This window comes from Hordeum vulgare, chromosome 1H (genome assembly GCF_904849725.1).
Source record: "Hordeum vulgare subsp. vulgare chromosome 1H, MorexV3_pseudomolecules_assembly, whole genome shotgun sequence".
NCBI classification, from domain to species: Eukaryota; Viridiplantae; Streptophyta; class Magnoliopsida; order Poales; family Poaceae; genus Hordeum; species Hordeum vulgare.
Window position 1 is genome coordinate 72349293 of NC_058518.1, and position 21198 is coordinate 72370490.

Below are 21198 nucleotides of genomic sequence, written 5' to 3' on the forward strand. Positions count from 1 at the left end.
TCCATGATAACAATTAAACTTCATATACACTCATGGCAATAACATAACCAACTTGCAAGCAATAATAAAATATCCCACACACGAATAATTTGCCAAAACAATAATGATATAATATGTTGATATGTTATCTTGCTAGTCCTTTCTAAGACCGCAAAACAGAAATGCAAAGCACCTCTAAGCAACGACTAAACATTGTATTCAAAGTAGAAAAGATCTAGTCATGCTCAAATCCAATATAAACTAGACTCAATGCATAAGAATGACAAAAGTTCTCTCAAGTCTGGTGCTTTTAGTAAGAAGATGATGACTCAAATAAAAGAAAATAACATAAAAGTAAATAACATAAAATAAAATAGAAAGACCATTCATAGAGGGAAGCATTTATTTGCAGAGTTGCCAGAGCTCAAGGTTTAAAACTAAGATGAAATTGTAATTTTGGGTGGTGTCACAATAGAGATTTCAATATCTTCCATGCTAAACACATTATTGGCATTTTCGAGGCGAAAATATAAAGTTTACTCACATCCACCATACATACACAAGCCATGGCTAACCGAATCCTCGGATGCCCTCCAACATTTCAACTGTCCCACGAGTTTTGTTTAATTTATTTTGATTATGCAGGATTGAATATCTTTTTTACCAGCCTCTCTCGTGCAATGATAGGAAAATAAATGCCCATCTTGAGAATAACCCACTTAGCATGGAAGATACCGACCGCCCCATCGCTCCATGAGTGGTACGAGCACACAAAACAGATGTTTATTTGAATGTTTAGAGGTGGCACATGCAAATTTACTTGGAATGGCAGGGTAATACCGCATATAGGTAGGTATGGTGGGCTCATTTGGCACAACTTGGGTTTAGGAGTTTGGATGCACAAGCAGTATTCCCACTGAGTACATGTGAAATCTTGCAATAGATTGAGAAGCGACCAGCTAGAGAATGAAAATGGTCATTATCATGCATTGAGAATAATTAACATTGAACATTACCATGAGTAAGATATAAACACTCTGAATTTAAATATCATGAAGGCTGCATTGGTTGTGAATCAACTACATGCTTGCACATTGGCCAAGTCAAGCCGCTCGAATAACTCGGACGGAAATATGATACTACCATACCACATCACAACTATTTTAATGCATGTTGACACCTAAGATAAATCATTATCCACTCCTAGCTATTTAAGCATGGCATGAGCACCTATAATCTCTAATTTCCATCATAAACATGTTTACTCATAATATGTCGAATCGAGATCGAACGAGCTAAACATATTCACAAAAATGGAAAACAAGAAGAGTTCATACCAACTTCATTTACCATGATCACTTCATTAAATATCATCATTGTTGCCTTTCACTTGCACGACTGAATGATGTGAAAATAGTAATACTGCAAGTGTGCCATGGACTAAGCTGAAATCTACGAAACAATTTATACAAAGGAGAAGACAAGGTAATATTGTCTCGTTTGTCAAATCAACAATAATGCATATGGGAGCCGCTCAACATTTTCATTGTGGTCTTCTCCTTTCAATGACTCAACAAAAAAAGAAAATAAATTCAGAGAAACACACTCAAATATTTTTGGAGTTTCCAATTTTTCTAAAGAAAGCAAATAAACAAAAACAAAAACAAGAACGAGAAACATCGTTTACATGGGAAAGCTCCCAACAATTAAGATAAATATTTTTGGTTTTATTTTAGTACTACAAACTAACTAAACAAGAAAGAAAATACAAAAGTAGCAAGAAATATTTTCGGGTTTTAGAAGTTTTTCAAACACAGAAGAACAAAGCGAAAAATAAAACTAACATGGATATAGAATGAAACAGGATGAACACCGACAATTGATGTGAAGTGTGTGAACGTGAATGTAATGTCGGTGAAAAATATGTAATCATCCAAGCTTAGCATTTTAGCCTAGCTTGGTGATCACGAGTTCTAGTGTGGATAATAATCAAAGTGGTAGCTCGTGAGGCATTTCGTGTCGCCTCCTCACCCAAGAGAGCGGCCTCCACCATTGCATTGTGCGCATGCCCTTCATTCTCGAGAACGTAATATCTTTGTTTGTTCTCAAAATCGAAGAGAGAAGGTGCAGGTAACATAACAGATATGGTATGGTATTCGTTAAATATTAAGTTGTAATCATAACCCTGAGCCTTGTCCTTAATAAAGTCATGACGATATATGGCTTTAGTGTCTAAATATCTCTGAGGTAGCATAGGGTCATTAGGTTGAGGCGAGACTCTTAATCTTGCAACTATGTGGGAGTCATAAATTCCTCCATATAAATCACCATTACTCGCATTAAGATGCAGCCTACGGGCAACAATCGCTCCATGGTTATAGTGTTTTTTGTCAGTTACCGCAGTGTGAATGATGCTCAAGTCAGGAGCACACAACGCACTATAATTTGCTTGCCCACAATATATTTCCCATTAAACAATGCAAAGTAGAGGATAGAGGGAAATTGAATACTTTTTACTCTACCCTATGTAACTCCTCTATATTCTCCAATGCAAAGACTCTTAAGGAATATATTGTTTTGTGGTTTGTTAAGTGAGCCCCAATAAGGAAGTTTGCATGCATCACAAAATTATTCTAGAGTCATACTATAAGAGTTATCATTGAGATGAAACATTACTCTAGAAATACGAGGGGGGTATTGAAACCTTTGCATGAATGAACAGGTAAGATTACAGTGTTGAGCGTACTTATCTACAAGGAAGTCGGTGAGGTAGGTCTTATAAATGTATTTATCAAATTCTTCTTTATTACCGGCACCCATCATGAACTCATGCATGGCCATCGACATGATTTAGCATAGGACATGACTACTAAACTTGTCCTTGGTTTATCGCAAGTGATGACCCACAAGTATAGGGGATCAATTGTAGTCAATAAGTAAGAGTGTCGAAAACAATGAGGAGGAGAAGGAAATGATAGGCAGTTTCAGCAAGGTATTCTCTACAAGTGTTGTGAGAAATAGTGATACATAGTTTTGTAGCAAGACAATTTGTAGCAAGTAACAAGTAACAAAAGTAGCAAGAGTGCATCAAGGTGTCCCAATCCTTTTTGTAGAAAAGGACAAGCCTGAAAGTTCTCTTATATTAAGGAAAATGCTCTCGAGGACACATGGGAATTTCCATCTAGTCACGTTCATCATGTTGAGTTGATTCATGTTCGTTACTTGGATAATTTTGCATGTGGGTGGACTGGTGCTTAGGTTTTGTTCTTACTTGCACAAGAAACCTACTTATGATTGCCCCTCTAGCAAGCATACGCAACTAGAAATAAAAATTAAGAATAATCTAACCATAACATGAAACATGTGGATCGAAATCAGCACCTTATGAAATAACACATAAACTAGGGTTTAACCTTCTGTCACTCTAGCAACCCATCATCTACTTATTACTCCATGATGCCTTCCCTTAGGCCCAAGTATGGTGAAGTGTCATGTAGTCGTTGTTCACATGACACCACTAAAGGAAGCAACAACATACATTAATCAAAATATCAAACAAATACCAACTTCACATGATTACTTATAACAAGACTTCTCACATGTCATTGAGAACAAAAGAAACTACTCATAAGTCATCAAAATATTCAAGATTAGAGGTATAATAAATATGAAAAAGGATTTGAATATATTAACTTCCATCAAGTAAACCGACTCGCATCAACTACAATATGTAATCGAGACTACTAGTAACCCACAGGTGCCAATCTCAGGTTTTGAGATAAAGATTTAATACAAGAGATGAACTAGGGTTTGAGATGAGTTGGTTTTGGTGAATATGTTTCTGAAGATTTATCCTCCCACAAAGGAGGAAGAATTGGTGATGATGATGGCTTCGATCATATTTTAGAGACATGGGAGAGTTGCAATTCATCATATTTCACAGCTTTTATTTTAGCAAGTTCACACGCTCAACCATCATTTAGTCTTCTATGATTGTTGGCACTTTTATACATCTCGAACGTATCGATATTTCATGAAGTATTCATGCCATATTTTCATATGTTCACGATACTTTTATATGGTTTTGATGCACTTCATACAACCTATTTATAAGTAACACGAACTAACGATGTTTTCACCACAATTACCGTGGTGTTGTTTTTTGTGCACAAAATAAAAGTTCTCATAATCGTCCAAAACTTTTTTATATTTTTTCTGGGGAAAATAATAAATACGAGAGCAAACAACCACCGCAGGGGAGCCACCTATGGGCCACGAGGAAATAGGGCCCGACCACCCCCTAGTCATGCCATGTTGTGTGGTGGGGCCCACGTCACTCCGTCACGCGTATTTCCAACGCTGAAAACTTCTATATATAAATAAACCTCTAAAAGTTAATCTAGAACTTGCGCTCCGCCCTCGCAACTGTCTGTATCAAAGAAAAACCCCATCTAGAGCCTTTCCAGTACCTTACCGGAGAGGGGAAACCATCACAAATGGCCATCTCCATCATCGTTGTGGTGGCCATGATGAGGATGGGGTAGTTCACCCTCCGAGCTGAGGGTATATACTAGAAGCTATGTGTTTGATATCTCTCTCTATCTATCTCTCATCTTCTTGAAATGTTCCGATCTTGATGTATGACAGACTTTGTTAATATAGTTGGATCATATGGTATTTATCCCTTGCTATCTTGTTGTGATGAATTGAATCCTTTCCTTTAAGGTCTCGTTATGTTGGATTGAATATTGGATTTCAGAACACATGATGCATGTCTTGCATGTGGATACCATGGTGACAATGGCGCAATCTATTGATTTATTTGATATATGTTATGGCATCAACTTGTGGATTTGGTGACCTTGGTGATCTATGCATAGGGGTTGATAGCATGTTTTCATATTACGTTCTCCAATAGAAATCTTGGGGTACTCTTTGAAGTTCTTTGTGTTGGATTGAATATGATGAATCTAAAAACTTTTTATGCATGTTGTATAATTAACCCACAGATACTTGAGGTGACATTGGAGTTTCTAGGTGACATTAGGGTTCATTGATATGTATCATAGGTGTGATTTTACTATGAACTCTAGGGTTGTTTGTGACACTTATAGGAATATACCAATAGATTGATCGGAAAGAATAACTTCGAGGTGGTTCTACTACCTACGATAATTTCATGTTATGTTCTCCGCTACTTATGAACTTTGGAATGATTCTTTGTTACACACTAAGGGTTGATCATATGATCCTATTATGGTAGCATTGTTGAGAGATTGCACTAGTGAAAGTATGGACCCTAGGCCTTATTTCCAACCATTGTGATTGCTATTTTCCACTTGCTACCTTCCTATTTTTTATTTTCATATTAAAAAACCTATATCTACTATCCATACTACACTTGCTTCACCATCTATTCGCCGAACTAGTGCGCCTATACAATTTGCCATTTTATTGGGTGTGTTGGGGACACAAGAAATTTCTTGTATTTGATTGCGAGGTTGTTTGAGAGAGACCATCGTCATCCTATACCTCCCACAGATTGATATACCTTAGGTCATTCACTTGAGGGAAGTTTGTTGTTGTCCTACAATACTCTGCACTTGGAGGCCCAACAAAGGTCTACAAGAATAAAGTTGCATATAGACATAAACCTCTTTTCTCGCGCCATTGTCGAGGAGATGAGTGCTTGAAGGTATATCTTTAGATCTTGTAACTAGATCTTTTAGTTTCTTGTTTTTCACTAGTTTGGTTTTATAAACAAAACTACAAAAAATGGTATTTAGGTTGCCTCATTTGCTTTGTTTTTATAATGTTTTTTGTGAAAATAATGGTTTATAAAATTATGTTCAATTGTTAGAGGAAGAATTTATAAAAATGATTAATGTGAATTCCTTGAATGGTGAGCATGATAGTAATATTGTTAGTATGAATTCTCTGAACATACATGATGCTAATGATATGCAAATCCAGAAGCTTGGGGGTGCTATGTTTGATGAAGATGATATTTTTAGTCCCCCAGGTTTTGATTAGAAAATTTATTATGATGAAAGCATGCCTCATATTTATGATCATTATATTTATTAAAGTGGATTTGGAGAGGTCATGACTTTATTTAGTGATGAGTCCACTATTTTGGAAGAGGCTTCAATTGACTATGGCAACAAAGTTGCTATATAGATGATTATGGTGATGACATGTATGTTATAAAGAGTATTAAAAACCATGAAAATTTTCATCATGATTTTCATTTTCAATTGGATTATGCCACTCAAGTATCACATGATAGTTATTTTGTTGAGTTTTCCCCCACTATTATGAATAAGAAGATATTTACTTATGGGGAGAGTAATAAATTTTCTATGCTTGTGCATCATGAAAAGAATGCTTTATGTGATAGTTATATTGTTGAATTCCTTCATGATGCTAATGAAAATTATTATGACACGGAAACATATGCTTGTGCGTATTGCAATAATATCAAGTTTCCTCTCTATGTGGTCAAAATTTTGAAGTTATGCTTTATTTGGCTTTCTATGGAAGTTGATTCTTGCTACAATAAATTGTTTGATTACAAAATTATGATGCACAGGAATTGGGTTAGACTTAAATATGCTTGAAATATGATTCATGATGCTCTCTTGCATGTTTTAGTTATTACTTTTTATGAGAGCATCATTAAAATCATCATGCCTAGCTAAAAGGCTTTAAAGAAAAGCGCTTGTTGGGAGACAACCCAATATTTCTAAATTATATTTTTTTTGTGTTAACATTATTAAGCTACTATATAATCATTTTTTGTGTCTTTTATTTCAATAAAGTTTTAAGTAAATCCTTTGGGGTGGTGTGGATACTTGTTAGTTTGATTTTGTGCAAAAATAGAAACATTTACGTCCATTGCAGAATATCTATGATTTTACTGTACTATCAAAAAATCTGAATTTTTACACAGTTTTTATATGAAATATCTCTACTTTGTCCTAATTTCTCAGAAGTTCTAAATTTAGGGAAGAATGGTCTTCATTCAAATCTTCACACGTTGTTCTATTTTCGTGAGATTCTGTTTTGCATGCATAGTTTTCTTGTTTTAGTGTTTCCATAGGTTATATTGAGTGATATAAATTATGGTAATGATATAATATAGTAGATATTATGTGATAACAATTATAAATCTTGACTTTATAGTACCTAAGCGAATGATCTATCTTTATTACACTAACTCGTCTCACGAACTTCCGTTAAGTTTTGTGTGATTGAAGTTTTCAAGTTTTGGGTAAGATATCAATATGAGGAGAATAAGGAGCACAAATTGTTGGAAATATGAACTACAGGAAATAATAAATTAGTTATTATTATATTTCCTTGTTCATGATAATCGTTTCTTATCCATGCTAGCATTGTATTGATTGGAAACTCAAATACATGTCTAGGTACATAGACAACACACTGTCCCTAGTAAGCCTCTAAGGACTAGCTCGTTGATCAAACATGGTCAAGGTTTCCTGGCCATAGACATGAGTTGTAATTTAATAACGGGATCACATCATTGGGAGAATGATGTGATGGACCCAAACTATGAACGCAGCATATGATTGTGTCAGTTTATTGCTACTGTTTTTTGCATGTCAAGTATGTGTTTCTATAACCATGAGATCATGCAACTCCCAGGAACCGGAGGAATGCCTTGTGTGTATCAAACATCACAACGTAACTGGGTGACTATAAAGGTGCTCTACAGGTATCTCCGAAGGTGTTTGTTGGGTTGGCGTGAATCGAGAATGGGGAAGTAACATACCGATGGAAAAAGGGAATAGTATACATGATTGATTGAATCCATGACATCGTGGTTCGACCAATAAAGATCTTCGTAGAATATGTACGAGACAATATGGGTATCTAGGTCCCGCAATTCGTTATTGACCGGAGAATATCTCAGGTCATGTCTACATAGTTCTCGAACCCGCAGGGTCTGTACACATAAGGTTCGGTGACGTTTCGGTATTATTGAGTTATGTATGTTGGTAAATGAAAGTTGTTCAGAGTCCCGAATGAGATACTGTACGTCACGAGGAGCTTAGGAATTGTCCGGAGGTAAATATTGATATATAGGAAAGTGGGTTTTGAACTCCGGAAAAGTTTCGAGCATTTCCCGCAGTGTACCCGGAGTGATGAATGGGTTCCGGGGGTCCATCGGGTGGGACCACTCACCCCAAAGGGTCTCATGGGCTGTGGGAGGACGTGAACCAGCCCCTAGTGGGTTGGCCGAAGTCCCCACTAAATCCCAACGCGGCTAGGAGGTGGGAAGGAGAGAAACCCAGGTGGGGAAGGGAGGAATCCTACTAGGAGTAGGGTTGGAGGTGGACTCTTCCACCTCCTCCACTTTGGCCGAACCCATGAGGATTTCGAGGTTGCCTCCTCCCCTTCGTCCCTCCTATATATACTAGAGGATTTGAGGGCAGCCCTAACCCTAATAATCCACGGCTTCTCTCTCTCTCTCTAGATCGTTTTCTCCTCTAGATTAGCTCCACAGAGCTTGGCAAAGCTGTGCTGGATTAGTTCACCACCACCACGTCATCGTGCTGGAGAAATCATCTACCTCTTCGCCCCTCTTGCTTGATCAAGAAGGCGGTGATCGTCATCGAGCTGTACGTGTGCTGACGCGGAGGTGTCGTCCGTTCGACACTAGATCGGGATGGATCATGATGGGATCGCGGGACGGATCATGATGAGATTGCAGGACGGGCTGCGATTTGGATTGCGGAGATGTTCCACTACATCAACCGCATTATATAAGCTTTCGCTTAGCGATCTACAAGGGTATGTAGATTCACTCTCCCCTCTTGTAGATGATCATCACCATGGATAGGTATTGCGTCTGCGTAGGAAAATTTTTGTTTCTCATGCATCGTTCCCCAAAGTGGCATCATGAGCTAGGTCTATGCGTAGATGACATCTCGAGTAGAACACAAAGGAATCTGTGGGTGTTGATATTCAGATTGCTGCCCTCCTTAGTCTTTTCTTGATTTCGTGGTATTGTTGGATGAAGCGGCCCGGACCAACATTACTCGTACGCTTACGAGAGACTGGTTCCATCGACTAACATGCAACTTGTTGCATAAAGATAGCTGGAGGGTGTCTGTTTCTCCTACTTTAGTTGAATCGGATTTGACTGCGGCGGTCCTTGGAGAAGGTTAAATAGAAACTTGTGTATCATCATTGTGGTTGTGTGTAAGCAAGATGCGATCATGATAGATACCCATAGTAGCCATGTAAAACATGCAACGACAAATTAGAGGATGTCTAACTTGTTGTGCAGGGTATGTTGTGATATTATATGGCCAAAGACATGATATGATATATTTGATGCATGAGATGATCATGTTGTAATAGTTAAATATCGACTTGCATGTAGATGCTACGGCAACCGGCAAGAGCCATAGGGTTGTCTTTAATTATTTTGCGCTTGGTGATGCTTTGCTTTATCGGTAGTTCGGTAGCTTTAGTACCAATAGCATAGTTAGCACGAAGACCTCGATGGCAGCACAATGATGGACATCATGATGATGGAGATCATGGTGTGGCGCCGCTGACGATGGAGATCATGCCGGTGCTTTCAAGATGGAGATCAAAAGCACAAGTTCATGGCCATATCATGCCACTTATGATTTGCATGTGATGTTAATATTTTTATGCACCTTGTTTTGCTTAGGACGACGGTAGCATTATAAGGTGATCCCTCACTAAAATTTCAAGATAAAATTGTGTTCTCCCTGAGTCTGCACCGTTGCGAAAGTTCGTTGTTCCGAGACACAACGTGATGATCAGGTGTGATAGACTCTACGTTCACATACAACGGTTGCAAGACAGTTTTGCACACGCGGAACACTAGGGTTAAACTTGACGAGCCTAGCATATACAGACATGGCCTCAGAACACAAGAGACCAAAAGGTCGAACATGAGTCATATAGTAGGTATGATCAACATACAGATATTCACCATTGAAGCCAACTCAACTCACATGAGGATCGGACTTGAGTTGGTCAATTTGGATCATGTGTCACTCGAATGACTAGAGGGATGTCAATTTGAGTAGGAGTACTTAAGTAATATGATTAATAGAACTCATTGTCATGAACATAGTAAAAATGTCTTTGCAAATTATGATGTAGATGATTAGCTTGCATTGTAGCTCCCTGCTTTTGATATGTTCCTAGAGAAAACTAAGTTGAAAGATGATAGCAGCAATTATGTGGATTGGGTCCGTAAACTGAGGATTGTCCTCATTGCTGCATAGAAGTCTTATGTCCTTAATACACCGCTCAGTGTGCTACCCCCCACGAGCGTTGTGTGTGGATGTTGTGAACATCTCACATACACGTTTTTGATGACTACGTGATAGTTCAGTACATCATGCTTTGCAGCTTAGAATTGAGGCGCCCATGACGTTTTGAATGGCACAGAGCATATGAGATGTTCCAGGAGCTGAAATTAGGATTTTAGGCTCGTGACCATGTTGAGAGGTATGAGACCTCTGACAAAATTCCTGGCCTGCAAAGTAAGGGAGAAAACCTCAATCGTTGAGCATGTGCTCAGATTGTCTAGGTACCACAATCACTTGAATCGAGTGGGAGTTGATCTTCCAGATAAGATAGTGATTGACATAGTTCTCCAAAGTCACTGCCACCAAGCCACTGGAGCTTCATGATGAACTATAGCATATCAGGGATGCACAAGATGATCCCTCGGTCATTCGTGATGTTTGACACAGCGAAAGTAGAAATCAAGTAGGAGCATCAATTGTTGATGGTTAGTAAAACCACTAGTTTCAAGAAGGGCAAGTGCAAGAAGGGATACTTCACGAATGGCAAACCAGTTGCCACTATAGTAAAGAAACCCAAGGTTGAACCCAAACCCAAGACTAAGTGATTATGTTATGCGGGGAACGGTCACTAAAGCGGAACTACCCTAGGTACTTGGTAGATGAGAAGGCTGGCAAAGTCGACAAAAGTATATTGGGTATACATGATATTGATGTACACCTTACTAGTACTCCTAGTAGCACTGGGGTTTTAGATACCGGTTCAGTTGCTAAGTGTTAATAACTCAAAATTATAGCTATGGAATAAATGGATACTAGCAAGGGTGAGGTCACGATGTATGTTGGAAGTAAATCCAAGGTTGATTTGATCAAACATCACACGCTCCCTCTACCATCGGGATTAGTGTTGAACCTAAATAATTGTTATTTGGTGTTTGTGTTGAGCATAGACATGATTAGATCGTGTTTATTGCAATACGATTATTCATTTAAAGAGAATAATGGTTACTCTATTTACTTGAATAATACCATCAATGGTCATGCACCTAAAATGAATGGTTTATTGAATCTCGATCATAGTGATACACATGTTCATAATATTGATGCCAAAAGATACAAAGTAGTAATGATAGTACCACTTACTTGTGGCACTGCCGCTTGAGTCATATTGGTATAAAACACATAAAGAAGCTCCATACTGATGGATCTATGGACTCACTCATTTTTGAAACATTTGAGACATGCGAACCATGACTATTGGTGTAAATGCATGAAGAAACTCCATACGGATTGATCGTTTGGACTCACTTGATTTTGAATCACTTGAGATATGCAAATCATGCCACATGGGCAAGATGACTGAAGGCCTCATTTTCGAGTGAGATGGAACAAGAAAGTAACTTGTTGGAAGTAATGCATTTTGATGTGTGCAGTCCAATGAGTGCTGAGGCACGCAGTGGATATTCTTACTTCACACGTGATTTGAGTAGATACTAGTATATTTACTTGTTGAAACACAAATCTAAATTATTGAAAGGTTGAAGTAATTTCAGAGTGAAGTTGAAGATCGTCGTGACAAGAGGATAAAATGTCTACGATATGATTGTAGAGATGAATATCTGAGTTGCGAGTTTGTTACACATTTAAGACAATGTGGAAATTGTTTCACAACTAATGCCACCTAGAACACCATGGTGTGATGGTGTGTCCGAACGTCATAGCCACCCCCTATTGGATATGGTGCATACTATGATGTATCTTATCGAATTACCACTATCGTTTTTGGGTTAGGCATTAGAGACAACCTGAAAGGATGTGGATGTCGCCTAGAGGGGGGTGAATAGGCACTTTAAATAATTATGGTTTAGGCTTGAACAAATGTGGAATAAAACTAACGTTTAATTTGTCAAGCACAAAACCTAAAACAACTAGGCTCACCTATGTGCACCAACTCCTTATGCTAAGCAAGATAAACAACTAAGTGATAGCAAGATATATGACAATAAAAAATATGGCTATCACAAAGTAAAGTGCATAAGTAAAGGGTTAGGGTAAGAGATAACCGAGGCACGCGGAGATGATGATGTACCCCGAAGTTCACACCCTTGCGGATGCTAATCTCCGTTGGAGCGGTGTGGAGGCACAATGCTCCCCAAGATGCCACTAAGGCCACTGTAATGTCCTCACACCCTCGCACAATGCAAGATGTCGTGATTCCACTGAGGGACCCTTGAGGGCGGTCACCGAACCCGTATGAATGGCAACACTTGGGGGCGGTCACTGGTACGCGTACAAATTGCTCGGGGGAATCTCCACAACCTAATTGGAGACCCTGACGCTTGCCCGGAGCTTTACACCATAATGATTGAGCTCCGAGACACCACCAAGCTTCTAGGACGCCAATGCATCCACGAAGAACAATCTCTAGGGTACTAAGTACCAAAGGGTAATAAGCTTCTCAACTTCTCACTTCCACGTATCACCGTGGAGAACTCAAACCGATGCAACTAATGCAATGGCAAGAACACACGAAGTTGTCAAGTCCCTCACACTCATATCCCTCCACAACAACAAAAGCTATGGAGAAATATGAGAGGAAGAACAAGAAGCTCACAAAGAACTCCCAGATCTAGATCCAAGGGGTTCCCCTCACATAGAGGAGAAAGTGATTGGTGGATATGTGGATCTAGATCTCCTCTCTCTTTTCCCTCAAGAACTAGCAAGAATCATTGGAGGGATTCAGAGTTAGCAAGCTCTAAGAAGGTCAACAATGGGGGAAGAACATGAGCTCAACAGATAAGAAAAACTCCAAGGGGGAAGAAGGACCCCTTTATATAGTGGGGAAAAGAATCACGCCATTGCCCCCACTTACAGCCCGAGCACATCGGTACTACTGCTCAGGGAGGAGCGGTACTACCGCTAGCCCCTGGCGGTACTACCGCTAGAGAAAGTCTTCGCAAAAAGTCTGACGGAGAACCACCGCTCAGGGAGAGGTACTACCATCCTGAAGCGGTACTACCGCCCACCCGGAGAGGTACTACCACTGCCCCTGGCGGTACTACCGCTAGGCCCCTGGTGGTACTACCGCTAGGACTGGAGCGGTACTACCGCTCACCACTGAAACAGCCATAACTTTCACATACGAGCTCTGAATCGAGCAAACCCAAGGTTGTTGGATTCAGGACGACAAGAGCTATCCAATCAGCGACCTCTATGAAAATGCCAATGATATAGAGATGTGAGACCTCTATGAATGAAGAACCGACAAAAACTCCAATGTCGAAAACATCATAGTAGATGCATATGGACTCCGTTTTTGATGAACTCGAGCTTGTCATGAAGATGACCATAAGCTCTAAAACTCACAAAGAGAAACACCAAATAAGAACCAAGAAGTATGATGCAAGGATGGAAATGGTTTGAGCTCTCAACAAACGATACGATCGAGCTACTCACTTGAAAGCCCCCCTTGACAGAACAGCAATCTATCCTAAAACAGAAAACCTATCAAGGGCAAACCTATACCTTGCACCTCGTCCTCTTGAGCTAGATGACGATAATCTTGGCTTCCTCAAGATGGACCACCTTCTTGATTGCGCTGGCTTGATGAAGACTAGTTGATTTCTCCCCCATACACAACATGGGTGAGCCGCTCTTCGGTATATCTTCACAAGTCCATTGCCACCACAATGGACGGCAAGCTTCAAGCATGATATCTTCGTGCTGGTCTACTTGAACTTGCACGCCGCAATCTTGATGACGATCAACACTTGTCGTCATCCTTCATGGGTTGTATGAGATCTTCCTCTAGACGCAAGCCCATGGAGACACACCTAACCCCACATAGAACTCTCACGAAGACTATGGGTTAGTACACAAACATGTAATGGACAATGCTTACCATACCACGGGAACACTTGATCCCTCTCGGTACATCTTGTACGCTTTGTGTGTTGATCATCTTGATTTACTCTTTGTCTGAGATCTTCATCAACCTTGTGTCTCTATGACCATTCTTTGGATAATACCTTGAAAATCTCCTTGGTCATCATATAAACTCCTTGAACCCAACAGATGGACCAAGAGGTGCCTATGGACAAATCCTATAAATATAACTTAAGGCAACCATTAGTCCATAGGAATTGTCATAAATTACCAAAACCACATATAGAGAAATATTCTCTAACACAACCGCATTCACTTTAAAAAGGCACCATGTAATTCCATTGAGATGACACCGTATGAACTATGGTTTGGAGAAACCTAAGCTGTTGTTTCTTAAAAGTTTGGGGCTGCGATGCTTATGTGAAAAAGTTTCAGCCTGATAAGCTCAAACCCAATGTGGATAAATGCATCTTAATAGGATACCCAAAACAGTTGGGAATACCTCCTATCTCAGATCCGGAAGCAAAGTGTTTGTTTCCCGAAATCGGGCCTTTCTCGAGAAAGAGTTTATCTCAAAAGAATTGAGTGGAAGGAAGATAGAACTTGATGAGGTTGTAGAACCTTTGCTTCAACTAGATGGTAGGGCAGGACAGAACGAAGTTTCTGTTCAAGCTATATCGGTTGAAGAGGAAGCTAATGATGACGATCATGAAACTTCAGATCAAGTACGGGAATCTTGAGTGGTACGGGAATCATGTCTTATCAATCATGTTGTTAGACAACAATGAACCTACGAGCTATGGAGAAGCAATGGTGGGCCCATATTCCGACAAATGGCTGGAGGCCATGAAATCAAAGAGAGGATCCATGTATGAAAATAAATTATGGACTTTGGAAGAACTAGTTGATGGTCGTAAGACTATTAAGTATAGCTGGATCTTTAAAAGGAAGACAAACGATGATGGTGAATGTCACCATTTAAGAAAGCTCGATTTGTTGCAAAGAGGTTTTCAACAAGTTCAAGGAGTTGACTATGGTGAGACTTTCTCACTCGTAGCAATGCTAAAAATATTTTGGAATTATGTTAGCACTTGCTGCATTTTTCAATTATGAAATCTTGCAGATGGATGTCAAAACATTGTTTCCTTGACGAAATGTTGTATGTGATACAACCAGAAGGTTTTATCGATCCTAAGGATGCTAACATGTATGCAAGCTCCAGTGATCCTTCTAAGGACTGGAGTAAGCATCTCAGAGTTGGAATATACGCTTTGATGAGATGATCAAAGCTTTTGGGTTTATACAACATTTATGAGAAACTTGTATTTCCAAGGAAGTGATTGGGAGGACTATAGAATTTCTGATGAGTATATGTAGTTGATATATTGTTTATAGGAAATGACGTAGAATTTCTGGAAAGCATATAGGGTTGTTTGAAAAGTTTCTTTCAAAGGAAAACCTGGATTGAGCTACTTGAACATTGAGCGTCAAGATCTATAGAGATAGATCAAAATGCTTAATAGAACTTTCAAATGAATACATACTATGACAAGATTTTGAAGGAGTTCAAAATAGACCAGTCAAAGAAGGAGTTCTTGGCTGTTTTGTGAGGTGTAAATATTGAGTAAGACTCAAAGCCCGACCATGGCAGAAGAAAGAGAAAGGACGAAGGCCGTCCCCTATGCTTTAGCCATAGGCTCTATAGTATGCCATGCTATGTACCGCAAGTGATGTGTGCCTTGCCATGAGTCTGCCAAGGGCTACAAAGAGTGATCCAGGAATGAATCACTGAACATCGGTCAAAGTTATCTTTAGTAACTAGTGGACAAAGGAATATTTCTCGATTATGGAGTGATAAAATAGTTCATCGTAAAGGGTTGTGACTATGCAAGCTTTGACACTAATCTGGGTGACTCTAAGTAGAAAACTGGATTTGCAAAGTGGAGCAGACATTTGGAATAGTTCCAAATGGCGCATAGTAACAACGTATATAGGATGACATAGAGATTTTTAAAGCACACAGGGATTTGAAAGGTTTAGACCCATTGACTAAAAACATCTCTCATAAGCAAACATGATTAAGCCCCGGTACTTATTGGGTGTGAATCACATGGTGATGTGAACTAGATTACTGACTCTAATGCAAGTGGGAGACCGTTGGAAATATGCCCTAGAGGCTATAATAAATTAGTTATTATTATATTTCCTTGTTCATGATAATCGATTATTATCCATGCTAGAATCGTATTGACTGGACACTCAAATACATGTGTGGGTACATAGACAATAGATTGTCCCTAGTAAGCCTCTATGGACTAGCTCGTTGATCAAAGATGGTCAAGGTTTCCTGGACATAGACATGAGTTGTCATTTGATAACGGGATCACATCATTAGGAGAATGATATGATGGACAAGACCCAAACTATGAACGTAGCATAAGATCGTGTCAGTTTATTGCTACTGTTTTCTGCATGTCAAGTATGTGTTTCTATAACCATGAGATCATGCAACTCCCGGGAACCGGAGGAAAGCCTCGTGTGCATCAAACATCACAATGTAACTGGCTGACTTAAAGGTGCTCTACAGGTATCTCTGAAGGTGTCTATTGGGTTGGTGTGAATCGAGAATGGGATTTGTCACTCCGTATGACGGAGAGATATCTCTAGGGCCCACTCGGTAATGCAACATCACAATAAGCCTTGCAAGCAATATGACTAAGGAGTTAGTCATGGGATCTTGTATTACGGAACAAGTAAAGAGACTTGCCAGTAACGAGATTGAACTAGGTATGGAGATACCGACAATCGAATCTCGGGCAAGTAACATACCGATGGACAAAGGGAACAGTATACATGATTGATTGAATCCTTGACATCGTAGTTAGACCAATAGAGATATTCGTAGAATATGTAGGAGACAATATGGGCATCCAGGTCCCACTATTGGTTATTAACCGGAGAATGTCTCAGGTCATGTCTACATAGTTCTCAAACCCACAGGGTCTGCACACTTAAGGTTCAGTGACGTTTCGGCATTATTGAGTTATGTATGTTGGTAACCGAAAGTTGTTCGGAGTCCCGAATGTCGCTAGGAGCTCCAGAATGGTCCGGAGGTAAAGATTTATATATAGGAAAGTGGGTTTTGAACTCCAGAAAAGATTCGGGCATTTCGAGCAGTGTACTGGGAGTGACGAATGGGTTCCGGGGTTCCACCAGGTCTGCCCACTCACCCAAAGGGTCTCATGGGCTGTGGGAGGACGTGAACCAGCCCCTGTGGGCTGGCCGAAGTCCCCACTAAAGCCCAATGCGGCTAGGAGGTGGGAAGGAAAGAAAACCAAGTGGGGAAGGGAGGAATCCTACTAGGAATAGGATTGGAGGTGGACTCTTCCACCTCCTCCACTTCGGCCGAACCATTAAGGGTTTTGAGGATGCCTCCTCCCCTCCCTCCCTTCTATATATACTAGAGAATTTGAGGGCAGGCCTAACCCTAATAAGCCACGGCTGCCCTCTTTCTCTAGATCGTTTTCTCCTCTAGATTAGTTCCGTAGAGCTTGGTGAATCCCTGATGGATTAGTTCACCACCACCACCATGGCGTTGTGCTGGAGAACTCATCTACCTCCATGCCCCTTATTCTGGATCAAGAAGGCGGTGATCGTCATCGAGTTGTACGTGTGCTGAACACGGAGGTGTCGTCCGTTTGGCACTAGATCGGGATGGATCATGATGGGATCGCGCGGCGGATCACGATGAGATCGTGGGACGGACTACGATTTGGATCGCGAAGATGTTCCACTACATCAACTGCGTTATATATGCTTCCGCTTAGCGATCTACAAGGGTATGTAGATTCACTCTCCCCTCTCGTAGATGGTCATCACCATGGATAGGTATTGCGTGTGTGTAGGATATTTTTTGTTTCCCATGCAACGTTCCCCAACATAAATAGCCCAATCTTGGGGATTCCCAAGGCACCCCAAGGTAATATCCAAGGAAGGCTCAAGCGTCTAAGCTTGGGGATGCCCCGGAAGGCATCCCCTCTTTCGTCTCTCACATTACCGATATATCTTACTTGGAGCTATACTTTTATTCGTCAAATGATATGTGTTTTGCTTGGAGAGTCATTTTTTTATTATCTATTATATATTACTTATAATCTTGTTTTTCAATAAAAATTTCCAAGAATTGCCTTTAGAATGCTTGAATTGTATGTGTGATGTGTGTTGTACAAAAACAGAAACTTCTATTGTAGTATTTGAATTATCAGATTTTACTGGAACATGGAAAGCTTATGGAATTTTTACACATTTATTTAATACAAATTATTTATCATTCCCTAAATTTTTGGAAATACAAGAGTATAGTTTTTAAATAAATTTCTACAGACTGTTCTGTTTGGGCAGATTGTTATCATAGTTTTGTAATGTACTTATCCTAGAGTTTTCATGGCTTATATTAGTGGATATAAATTATGGAAATGGTAGTATACATTACCTAATGTTTGGAAATTATTATTCAACTTGTCTTGGCAGCACATGAAGTGTTGATTTATTCCTATGTGTACTAACCTATCTCACGAGTTCGTGTTGAGTTTTTGTGGATGAAGTTTTTGAGACTTAGGTGAAACCAGGATATGGGAGGATTGAACAAGATAAAAATCCTCGAGCATGGGGATTCCCAGGTCACCCCAAGTAAATATTACAAGAATTATCATGCATCTAAGCTTGGGGATGCTAGGCATCCCACCTCTCTTAGTCAACAACTATCAGTTAGCTTATGTTGATCTTAAGTTTTTATTTGTCCATAAGATATGTCCTTTTCTTGGAGTACATTTTTGTTTATTTTTTTGTTTGAATAAACTTCTCAGATATGAAAATATTTAATGAGATAGAGTACTCACATAGTTACCTCATTATTTGACAAATCATTGATTCACTTATATCTTTCAAGAGTAGTTTAATGTTTACTCTTGTGCTTCACGTGTATATTAAGAGTAAATTGTGAAATGAATTGAATATCATAAATCTGAAATTATCAATGTGCTTTATATTTAGTAGTATTTTTGCATTTGCTTTAAAAATTAAAATCTATTGGAGTTTGATAATCACAATATTGGTCATGCAAGCAATTCATGAATGATTATTATAAGAAAGAGAACTTTCACATACAAATATATTATCCTGGACAACTTTTATGATTGTGAATACCCATTAATAATTTTGAACCTTTATCAAATTGTTCAAGTTGGGCAAGGAATACAATGTAATGGTTATTTTTGGGTGTATTTGCATAGAAGTTATATTGTTACGGATCCTCCAACATGTGTGCTTGTTTAGAACCTTTTGCTAGTCAAAACTTCGTAATAAGTAGAGATACTACTTGTGCATCCAAATCCTTGAGCCAATTTTCTTCTATGAGGGTCCACCATACTTACCTATATATGGTATTTCACTGCCATTCGAAGTAAATTTGCATGTGCCACTTCTAAAAACCATCAAATAAACATTTGTTTTGTGTGCCTGCGACGCTCGTGGAGCGATTGGGGCGGTCCATATCTTCCATGCTAAGCGGGTTATTTTTAATATATTTGTTTATTCACTTTTCATTGCGTGAGAGAGGCTTGTAAAAAGATGTCCAGTCATGCATAACAAATATAAATAAACAAGGACTACCCCAAGAAACTTCATTGTTTGGATGGTACTTATGGATACAATTAGCCATGGAATGTATTTGAATGGTGGAGGGGGGTAAAATTTCAATTCTATTTGGGAACAGCCAATAATGTGATTACCATGGAATATGTTGAAAACTCTGTTGTGATGTGGACAGGAAAATAATACCACTCAACAATATATTTATCTCTGTTTTAAACAATGAGCTCTAGGACCTTTGTGAATCCCTACTTCCCGATATGAAGAGACAATCTATTTACTTTTCATGTTGAGTCAACTTATTATTCCAACCTCAACCTATTAGTTGGCAAGCACCACGTGGTTGGGAAAGATCCAAACACATATATTCAGTCAAATATATTTGATCATGATTCATTATTGTTGACAATTATCTTCATGATAAGTATGTTGGGAGGCGGAACATTAAGCCCCTATCTTTCTTTGTGTTTGATGGATGTTTTTTGTTCTAAAAATATGCTTTGAGTTTTAGCAACCATAGAAGACTATATGATTATCTAGTATGTGGAGCTCTTACTTAGACTTGATGATGCATTGAAATTGTTTGATGACTAAGAACATATGTTGATAAGTTTCAAGAGAATGCATTGTTTGAACCATGATATGTGAATTGATTGCTACTCTATCATGATCATTTTTATAAGAAAAATTTGCTTGTTATGATGTTATAAAAGTGACTGAAATTACCAATGATCAAAACTACTCACTATGCTAACATTGAGACTTCATAAATTACTTCTTTTATCATTTACCTACTCAAGGACGAGTAGGAATTAAGCTTGGGGATGTTGATACGTCTCCAACATATCGATAATTTATGAAGTATTCATGCCATATTTCCCTATGTTTACAATACTTTTATATGGTTTTGATGCACTTCATATGATTTATTTAGAACTAACCCGAATTGACATTGTTTTCAGCAGAATTACCTTGGTGTTATTTTTTGGGTAGGAAAAAAAGTTCTTGGAATCGCCCAAATCTTTTTTATGATTTTTTTCTAGGGAAAATAAGAAATACCAAAGTGAAGAACCACTGGAGGGGAGCGACCTGTGGGTCACGAGGCAACAAGGTGCGGCCACCCCTGGCCATGGCGTGTTGTGTGGTGGGGCCCATCTGGATCCGTCTGGCGTAATTCCAGCACAGAAAATTCCTATATATACAGAAACCTACAAAAGTTAACCTAAAACTTCCGCTCTGCCACCGCAACTCTCTATATCAAAGAAAAATCCATCTGGAGCCTTAACAGTAACCTGTCGGAGAGGGGAAATCATCACCGGTGGCCATCTCCATCATCCTAGCGGTGGCCATGACGAGGAGGGAGTAC